Source organism: Lactuca sativa, chromosome 4, assembly GCF_002870075.4.
Source record: "Lactuca sativa cultivar Salinas chromosome 4, Lsat_Salinas_v11, whole genome shotgun sequence".
In the NCBI taxonomy this organism is placed as follows: Eukaryota; Viridiplantae; Streptophyta; class Magnoliopsida; order Asterales; family Asteraceae; genus Lactuca; species Lactuca sativa.
The window spans coordinates 253,272,608-253,280,720 of NC_056626.2; positions in this window are offsets into that span (position 1 = coordinate 253,272,608).

An 8,113-nucleotide genomic window follows, 5' to 3' on the forward strand; every position below is an offset into this window, starting at 1 on the left:
TGTTGTTGTCCTAACCGAGGTTGTTTAGCCTTGTTAAGTAACAATGAAAACTGATCTTTCCAATGATTTTTCTATTTGTAGAAGGCACACTCTTCATAAGCAACCCTTAGAGTTTGTCAAAACTGATTAGTAGGAACAACAAACACAACACGAGTGGAAGTTTCTTTAGACCCATTATCCGTGTAAAATTTGATATGATTTTCTTCTACGATCATTTTTATGATTAAAGGAATCCACTAAGGGGAACGAGGAACGATGAAGAATCGTTCCATGTAGGCCTTCAAAATCAGAATGCAATGTCATTAAGAACTGGACCAAACGTTGTTCTTCCCTCCTAGCAATATAAGGCGTAAAACCTTTTAATTTTGCAGATTCAGTAAGAGCCTATGGATCCCATAAATATGACATAACAACATAGAAATCTTGAATACTCATATCATTTTGTTGAAGGGCATGAATTTCATATTCTAACTGATACTGTTTAGAAAAGTTGGACTTGGTATATAGTCTCTCCAAATGATTCCAAACTTCCTTTGTTGTGTCATACTTAGACAATTGCATACCAATAGACTACGTAAAAGAATTATAAATCCAAGTAATAACCTTGGAGTTATCAGTTTCCTAAGTGTCAATCAACAAATCAAAATTCTTAGCTTGAGGCACTGAAAGTTTGACTTTAACACTAGTGACATAGCCCTACATATTCTTCCCACAAAGGAAGTTTTTTATAACGTAGCTCCAATACATGATTTTTTTTCAATTTAATCGAGTACTAATTAACTGAAGGGGATCATCATATCCAGTCATTTTGGCACTAGATAGATAACCACAACAATAGACAAGTAATCAGAGAACAAGAACAATAAAAAATCAACATAAGCAAAAAAATCAAACATCAAACCCTAGAAATCGAACAACAACAACAAAACGAACATCAACAGGAAACCCTAGAAAGTTACAAGTTCGATCCATCCCACAACTGACTGCTACAAAACCATTAAGCAACATATTAAAGGTCATGCATGGATTCATCTCTAATACTATGATAATAGAATAACACTCATGTTTTAAAAGAGAAAATGGTGGTGTTCTTTATTAGAAAGTATAGAGGCTACAAACAAGAAGAAGAGAATAAATAACTAAAGAACTAAACCCTAAAAGGACGAAGGGGTCCATAAGCATATGGCTAACAGTTTATAAATGGGTGAGAAGATATTAAGCTTCAAAATAGCAACGATGATAAAAAGAAACATATATTTATTTATATTTAAAGAGAAAAAATTAAATAAATCCTAAAACATTATATTATTTTTTCTAAAAAATAAACATATGGAGATGCTTTTTAAAAACATTATAAAACCTCTTTTATAGACCCAATAAGGCCATTATGACAATCTCATTGTAACAGCCCGGATTCCCAGGTATTATATATTTATTTATCTATTTATTTTGATGATTTGTGAGGAGACTCGGCGAGTTGGAGCCTAGACTCGCCGAGTATGATCGCGGATTTGGACGCGGGTTCGCGCCCGGACTCGACGAGTCCAAGGAATGGACTCGGCGAGTCCGCACTGTTTAATGAAACCCTAATTTCTCGGGTTTGGAGCCTATTTAAAGGGCCTTATGGTCGTCATTTGTGCTCACCAGTCCCTTGAGAGAAACCGTAGTGAGATTGAGCGTTTGGAGTAAGTCAAGGAGCCATTATTGACCTTGGAGGTGTTATCTAGCAAGGGAAAGGAAGCAACAGCTAGGGGGGGGGGGAAACAAGAGGAGCCACTTCCTGAAGATTTGAGGTCCAGAACATCACGTTTGAGGTACTATTTTCGAGCCATTCTCTGTTATGTTGATGTTCATGTTGATTTAGGGCTTATTGAGCCCTTTTGTGACTAAATATAGTGCTTCCTTTGTCCCTTAAGCGAGTTAGGTTCTAGATCTGGACCCTTGGAGGTCCAGAGTGTCCCTTTTTCCAAGCTTTTTATGAATCCATGGGGGTTTTGGATTGGGGTCTTTGTGCTTGAGGTCCAAACACCATTTATGAGACATGGGGTGTGTTATGAGCACCAAGACATGAACTTTACGTGATGAATGTGCTTGGGAGGGCCAGATCTATGAGTTGTTGGAGCGGATCTGACCTCAGAAGTGAGATTGAGTTGGTGCATGGCATGGACTCGCCGAGTCCGAACAACAGACTCGGCGAGTAGCATGAAGTTTGTCCTTGACCACTCAGCGAGTGGTCTTGCCGAGTTAAGGGTCGACTCAGTGAGTCAGGGAGAGTTAGAGAGGGTTGGCAGATGGACTGAGTCGAGCTGGGACTCTCCGAGTTGTTCTTGAGACTCGGCGAGTTGAGTCGTGGTGGCCCCGCGATTCATGCCAGGTGGAACTCGTCGAGTCAGGGGAGTACTCGACGTGTCAAAAGAGAATCCTAGAGAGTTGGTGAATACGTATAGACTCGCTGAGTCGCCCTAGTGCACTCGCTGAGTCCGGTCAAAGTTGACCGTTGACCGTTGACCAGAGTTGACCAGGGTTGACTTGATAAGGGTAGTCAACCTTAGTGGTAAAAGTGTTAATTAGAGATGTATGATGTTATAGGAGGATTATAGCTCGGAGGATCGAGCACGAGTGATTTCCAGGATTCGCGGGTTATCGAGATATACGAGGTGAGTCTTCTCACTATACTTTACCTTGAGTAGGTAATCAGAGTTATGTGTCAGAGTATGTGTATGTTATGTGTATGCTATGTGTTGTACTGCATGATGTCTATTTGATTTATGCTGTGCATGTTTACAGAGATGGAACCGAAAGGTTCCTAGAGTTAGAACCTGAGGGTTCACAGAGTTTGGGTGCACGGACCCATAGAGTTATAGCCTCGAGTGGCTAATATGTGTTTATGTGGTATTTTGGGGAACTCACTAAGCTTCGTGCTTACAGTGTTAGTGTTGTTTGTTTCAGGTACTAATGATGACCGTGGGAAGACGTCGGCTTGATCTATACACACGCAAGGGATTTTTATGTGATATGATCTTGGGATTTTGTATGATGTGAATTGAAGATTTAAACTTGATGTTTTATGAAAATTAAATGAAAAATGTTTTTTATATTTTGCGAAAAATTATTTTGAAATTCACGGTGTTACAAGTTGGTATCAGAGCCTTGGTTTGAGGGATTCGAGTACACCTTCGGGCGTATTTGAACTCAAACTGAGGATTTGAGAAATATTTTCAAAAAGAGTAAAAGATTTTGAAAAGAAACGAAGAGCAGAGTTGTGTGTACGATCAGTCCGCGCCCGAACGGTGATTTCCCAAAATACCCTCATGTTATGTGCTATTGATATTGATATGATGTATTCACATGCTAGAGTAGGCTAAGTATTCCTATTAGGACTAGAGTGGCCTGATCGTGATGCCTTAGCCTAGGAAGTGGTGAGCTGCTATGAGATGCTTGAGAGTGAGTAGGTAGCAGCGAGAGGCTTATGAGGGATCTATTAGAGAATAGCCTGTGCATGATAGAGTAATTGGGATTTGGGATCCGAAGAGGAGGACTTGGGGTGTATTCTGGTATGGTGCAGACAGTAGTATTGGGCCCGTACTACTGAAAGCACCGGAGCGGTGTACAACCCAAGTATGAATCTTTGGAATACCAAGGATCAAGGAGGAAAGAGTTGTCGAGTGTGAGTATGCTCGAAGGGGTTATAATTTTTCGTCTGTTGTATTTCAGAGGTAGATCATGGTGATGACACGTTTGATGCCTGAGAGTAGTGATACCAGTGATGAGGAGATCCGCCGGATCATCCATGAGGAGGTGGCTGCGGCCATCAGGGCAGAGATACCAGAGATGTTCAGGTCTATTAAGACCACGCTGATTGAGACCTTTGATGAGCGTTATGCTGCTCTTTCTGAGGCTGCTATTGCAGCAGCCACCGCAGCTATTGCTGCTACGAGGCCGCAAGGGGGTGATGCGTTGCTGTTCCGGGAGTTCAGCAACACAAAACCACCAGAGTTTGATGGGACCCAGGACCCGTGGGCAGCTATGAGGTGGATTTCTGATATAGAGGGGTGTTTATTCACTTGCTCATCTCCTGAGCATTTAAAGGTTCGGTTCACGCTAAACCAGCTTCGCTTGGGAGCGAAGGACTGGTGGAAGTTTGTGATGGTGCATTTTATGTCTGCTGAGCTTGCGGCAGTGACCTGGGAGACGTTCACTGCCATGTTCCAAGATGACTACGTTCCCCAGGTGGAGAGGGAGCGTTTGGCACAGGAGTTTCTGACCCTCAAGCAGGGTACTGAGTCAGTTACAGCGATCACTAGGATTTTCCATGAGAGGGCGATGTTCTGCCCTGAGCACGTGTCCACTAAGCAGGCACGTATGAGCCGATATTTGAGTATTTTGAGGTGAGACATTCGGGAGTTCGCGGCGAAATCCTCGTACCGGAAATTTGCTGAGCTTCAAGCAAATGTCCGGAAGAGGGAGATTGAGCTGGAGACTCAGGCCAGGGAGGAGGCGGAGTCTCAGGCGAGGGATCGGCGACCGGCACAGTCTCAGCCGGCAGCCAAGCGGGCCAAGCCCGCTGATCCCAACCAGGGAGCCAGAAGGGCCACACTTGTGGGAAGTGTGGCAAGGGTCACGATGGAGTCTGCAGAGCAGGATCTTGCTACAAATGTGGCAAGGAGGGGCATATGGCCAAGGATTGCCCCAAGGGGTTTGTAGTGTGCTTCCACTGCAATCAGACCGGACACCAGAAGACAGAGTGTCCGCAGTTGCAAGGGTCATCTCCGGGAGCACCTCAGGGATCTGCCCCTGCCGCCATCAGAGCTACAGAGAGTCGGCCAGTGAAGGCCGAGGCGCCGAGGGCACGAGGGAGAGCCTTTCAGCTGACCGCGGAGGAGGTCCGCACAGCACCCGATGTCATGGCTGGTATGTATTCTTTCATGTATTTATTTTGATGTTGTGATATTATGCTTATGTTATGTTATGCGTAGGTACTTTTCTTGTGAATTCTGTACCTGCGTTAGTGTTATTTGACTCGGGTGCGAGTCGGTCTTTTGTATCTTTGGATTTTAGTCAGCATATCAGTGTTAGTCGTGAGGCGTTGAGTTGGCCTCTGAGAGTTTCCATAGCTGATGAGAGGGTGATATATGCCACGGAGGTTCTCCGAGGTTGCGTAGTTGAGATTTTCGGTGTTGAGTTCCCGATTGATCTGGTTCCTATTGCGATGGGTGATGTCTGTGTCATTGTGGGCATGGATTGGTTGAGCAGATTCGGTGCGGTTATCGACTGTGAGCGACAGTTGGTGACCATACGAGACCCTAGTGGGGGAGTACTTTCGGTATACGGTGAGGGTACACGTTCAAGATCAGCGTTTTGTTCGGCCGCTAGAGCGAGGCAGTGTCTACATCAGGGCTGTAAGGGTTTTGTGGCGTATGTGATGGATACGCGAGTGGATTCCGAGAGGCCGAGTTCAGTTGAGGAGGTTCCGGTGATGCGTGAGTTCCCGGATGTGTTTCCCGAGGAGTTGCCGGGTGTGCCTACTGTGAGGCAAGTGGAGTTCAGTATCGATTTGGTTCCAGGGGTCGCGCCTATCGCCAAGGTGCCTTATCGCCTTGCACCTCCAGAGATGCAAGACTTATCTTCGCAGCTTCAGGAGCTGCTAGGGAAGGGGTTTATTCGGCTGAGCAGCTCGCCGTGGGGAGCACCTATCATGTTCGTCAAAAAGAAGGATGGTTCACACCGGATGTGTATTGATTACCGGGAGTTGAACAAGCTGACGGTCAAGAACCGTTACCCGTTGCCGAGGATCGACGATTTGTTCGATCAGTTGCAGGGAGCATCTTGGTTTTCCAAGATCGATTTGAGGTCTGGATATCATCAGGTGAGGGTGCGGGATGAGGACGTCCAGAAGACAGCGTTTAGGACGTGTTATGGGCATTACGAGTTTGTGGTGATGCCTTTCGGGCTCACCGATGCCCCGACAGTGTTCATGGATCTCATGAACCGAGTGTGTAGGCTGATGCTGGATCGGTCGGTGATTGTATTTATCGATGACATTCTGGTATATTCGAGATCTAGAGAGCAGCATGAGGAGCATTTGAGAGAGGTTCTCGAAGTTCTGAGATCGGAGAGGCTTTATGCCAAATTCTCCAAGTGTGATTTCTGGTTGCGGGAGGTCTAGTTCTTAGGACATCTCGTTAACCAGGAAGGGATATTGGTCGATCCGGCCAAGGTTGAGGCGGTGATGAGTTGGGAGGTGCCGAAGTCACCCTCCGAGATCAGGAGTTTCCTAGGGTTGGCAGGGTATTATCGGAGATTCATTAAGGATTTCTCCAAGATCGCAGTGCCACTCACCAGATTGACCCGGAAGGGTGTTACTTTTTCATGGGGCCCCGAGCAGCAGGCCTCCTTTGAGACACTTCGCCAAAGGTTGTGCGAAGCCCCGGTGTTAGCTCTCCCAGAAGGGATGGAGGACTTTGTGGTATACTGTGATGCATTGATTTTGGGATTGGGAGCAGTGTTGATGCAGAGGGGGCATGTGATAACGTATGCATCGTGGCAGCTGAAGCCTCATGAGACGAGATACCCCACCCATGATCTAGAGTTGGGGGCAGTGGTGTTCGCCCTCAAGATTTGGCGTGACTACTTGTATGGGGTTCGGTGTACAATATACACGGACCATAAGAGTTTGAAGTATTTGATGGACCAGCCCAACCTAAATATGCGTCAGAGAAGGCGGTTGGATGTGGTTAAGGATTATGATTGTGAGATCCTGTACCACCCAGGCAAGGCTAATGTGGTAGCCGATGCATTGAGCCGCAGGGCGGAGAGCACCCCGCTGCGGGAGATATGTTTGAGATTGACCGTGATAGCTCCAGTTTTGGACGCCATTCGTGGGGCACAGGTCGAGGCTGTGCGACCTGAGATGCAGAAGAGGGAACGGGTTGTTGGTTTGGTTTCATAGTTCATTACCGATGGTCGGGGGCTTATGACATTTTCAGGGGCGTATCTGGGTACCGTTTATGGGAGGAACGCGTACCATTTTGATGGAGGAGGCGCATCGGTCGAAATTTTCGATCCATCCGGGGGCCACTAAGATGTATTTGGATTTGAGAAAGGAGTATTGGTGGCCCTGTATGAAGAGGGATGTCGCGTGGTTCGTTGAGAGGTGCTTGACCTGCCGTAGGGTTAAGGCTGAGCACTAGAGGCCGCATGGTAGGTTGCAGCCATTGGAGGTTCCCAAATGGAAATGGGAACAGATCACTATGGATTTCATCACCAAATTGCCAAGGACTGCCAGAGGAGTGGATGCAATTTGGGTGATTGTGGACAGATTTACGAAGAGCGCTCACTTCCTTGCTATCAGTGAGAGTTCTTCAGCAGAGAAATTGGCAGAGGTGTATGTGAGGGAAGTGGTATCTCGGCATGGGGTGCCGATCTCGATTGTTTCAGACCGTGATGTGCGTTTCACTTCCAGATTTTGGAAGAAGTTTCATGAGGAGTTGGGTACTAGACTGCATTTTAGTACCGCATATCATCCCCATACAGACGGTCAAAGTGAACGGACGATTCAGACACTCGAGGACATGCTCCGAGCATGCGTGTTGGATTTTAGGGGTAGCTGGGATGCATATTTGCCCTTGGCAGAGTTTTCCTACAACAACAGCCATCATTCGAGCATTGGTATGCCACCCTTTGAGCTGTTGTATGGGAGGAGGTGTCGGAACCCCATTTGTTGGGAAGAGGTTGGTCAGCGGGTGATGGGCAGTACAGAGATCGTGCTTCAGACGACAGAGCAGATTCAGCAGGTCAGACAGAGTTTGTTGACCGCTCAGAGCCGACAGAAGAGTTATGCAGACAGACGCAGGTCCGAGCTTGAGTTTCAGGTCGGCGACCTTGTACTCCTGAAGGTCTCTCTCTGGAAAGGAGTGATTCGATTCAGGAAGAAAGGCAAGTTGGGACCCCGATATATTGGTCCTTTCCGAGTGATTGCGAAGGTAGGCTGGGTAGCCTATCGTTTGGATTTGCCAGCAGAGTTGGGGCAGATTCACGACACTTTTCATGTGTCGCAGCTGAGGAAGTGTATAGCCGATGAGTCGGCAATGGTTCCATTAGAGGATATTCAGGT